Here is a 2,250-nt window from a genome sequence, read left to right as displayed (position 1 = left end):
TATGGTAAAAATGCATCAGTATGTGGATCTAAGCATTCACTAAGCATTCATGCTTTACTTGTAGGGACCTCAAATCTGTGTGTGTGTGTGTGTGTGTGTGTGTGTGCGTGTGCGTGAACTAGCATGCACAAGTACTACTGGCCTACTCAGTGGAGACTATATATAGACATCCTCTCTTTCTCTCTCTTCTCCTGTCTCTCTCTCTCTCTCTCTCTCTCTCGTTCTCTCAGTGATAAAGTAATCAGTGTTGTGTGATGAAGGTTGAATGATGTATCTGGGTCACACAGTGATTGGCCTCTTTACTGGAGACTTCAGAAAGCATCTCTCAGCACCTGACAGCTCTGCGTATTCGATACAATATCGGTACCTGAGTCAGCAGCAGTGACAGCTGCTCCATCACAGACCCACGGGGCGTCTCAATTCACCTCCCCGTGCAAATTAACAGCGTTCATCATAAAAAGCAATCACATGAAGCCAAACCATCTATAAATGTAATTATCCAACTGCATTTGAAATGCCCTAATTAAACTTTGTCCTAATGATACTGACTCACAAATGTTTTTTCGTTTAGGTCTGCAATGTAATGATTTATTTGCAACATTAGTTTTGTACTCAACATCTTGCAAGCGTGGTGAAATGACCTTTGTGCAATGATTTTGCAATGTTTTTTCCCATGGAAATCTGTCCAGCGAGAAATACCATTTTAGGCTTTTTATTCAAAGCTGAGCTGTTTCAGAGACTGTATACATGTTCTACAGCACACTTCAAGTGAAATTGATGAACGAACAGGTGTGACATCATTTCAAACAAAATCAGGCAAAAAAAATCAAAAATAAATCAAAACTGGAAACTTTCCAGAAACATTTCCAGTTAAACACTTTCAGACTCCCATTGGTCTGTAGCGATTATTTAATTAGGTGGGTGTGGCTCTGAGGCTCCGCCTTCTATGACGATGCATTGATGCAGATAAAAACATGAACACACTGGACATCTGCTTTATAGTAGAAATTAAAGTTGTAATATTAATTGAAAGCAACACTTGCACTGTTTTTTTTTGTGTTTAATCCTGTTTAAAGCAATCTTATAAGTGCATCCACCTTATTTTGCAATGCAGAAATGGAATGTTCGCAAAGAGAAGCGTTAACGTAAATGGGATGTTCACTATGTTTCAAAATATATACTTTTTTTACCCCTAAGCGAAGAACGAAAAATAATTTTCCATTAGTATATCTGGGTCGTGATATGGAAGGTTGTTTCCACCACGAGATTTTTATTTTTTTTTTCATGCAATTATAAAAAAAAACTTTTGAATTGATGATGTAAACTCAGAATTTCGAGATATAAACTCAGAATTCTTTTTTTTCTCACAATTCCAAATTTACATTTCGCAATTGCAAGTTTAGTCTACATCTCACAATTCTGAATTTATATAGCAATTCTGTTTTTTTTTTTGCTTCTGACACAGAATTAAAAAAAAAAAAAAAAGTTAATTGCGACTTTATATCTCTCAATTCTGACTTTTTCTTGCAATTGTGAGTTTATATCTCACAACTGAGTTTACATCTCACAATTCAGTTTTTATTATTTATTTATTTACTTATTTTTTACCGCCACCTAATAAAAAAAGGTAATTTTAAAGGATTAAAAAGATTTTTGGTCACATTTATGACTTTTTCTCGCAATTGCAAATTTACAACTCACAATTCTGTTTTTTTTTCCGCCATGCATGGAATTAAAAAAACATAATTGCAACTTTTTGTCTCGCAATTCTGAATTTATTTCACAATTCTGAGACCATTGAGAGAAAAGTCAGAATTACAAAAAAAAAAATTAATCAGAATTGGGAGGGGAAAAAAGTCAGAATTACCTTTATTATTTTTTTAACCTGTGGCAGAAACTTCCAAGCTTCCATAACCTCAAACATGCGGAGATGCACCATTTAAAAACTCGTATTCACTCTTAAAAATAAAGGTTACAAAAGCGTGTTTTTGCAGTGATACCATAGAAGAACCATTTTTGGTTCCTTTTGAAGAACATTTAAAAAATCTAAAGAACCTTTTTCGACTATAAAGAACCTTTTCGGCATTTGAAAGGTTCCATGGATGTTCAAAGTTCTTCATAGAAGCGTTGATGCCAATAAAGAACCTTTATTTTTAATAGTGTTGGTCAACAAAGTTTTGTTTCTGGTTTATGCCGCTGTTGTGCTCCCACTGCGACCGTGTCAGTTTTTGGGAAAGCAGTTGCTTTGAC

General features: G+C 34.9%; 1 protein-coding gene across 3 annotated transcripts in view; it reads left to right on the top strand.

The window, feature by feature from the left end:
• Positions 1-2,250, top strand: part of LOC107670129 (fibroblast growth factor 12-like) — a 54,315-nt gene that overhangs the window by 32,555 nt on the left and 19,510 nt on the right. The gene's annotated exons all lie outside the window — the stretch shown is intronic.

The sequence above is a fragment of the Sinocyclocheilus anshuiensis genome, unplaced genomic scaffold (assembly GCF_001515605.1).
Source record: "Sinocyclocheilus anshuiensis isolate Anshui unplaced genomic scaffold, SAMN03320099.WGS_v1.1 scaffold48, whole genome shotgun sequence".
Classification (NCBI taxonomy): Eukaryota; Metazoa; Chordata; class Actinopteri; order Cypriniformes; family Cyprinidae; genus Sinocyclocheilus; species Sinocyclocheilus anshuiensis.
This window is presented reverse-complemented; position numbering and strand designations above follow the sequence as displayed.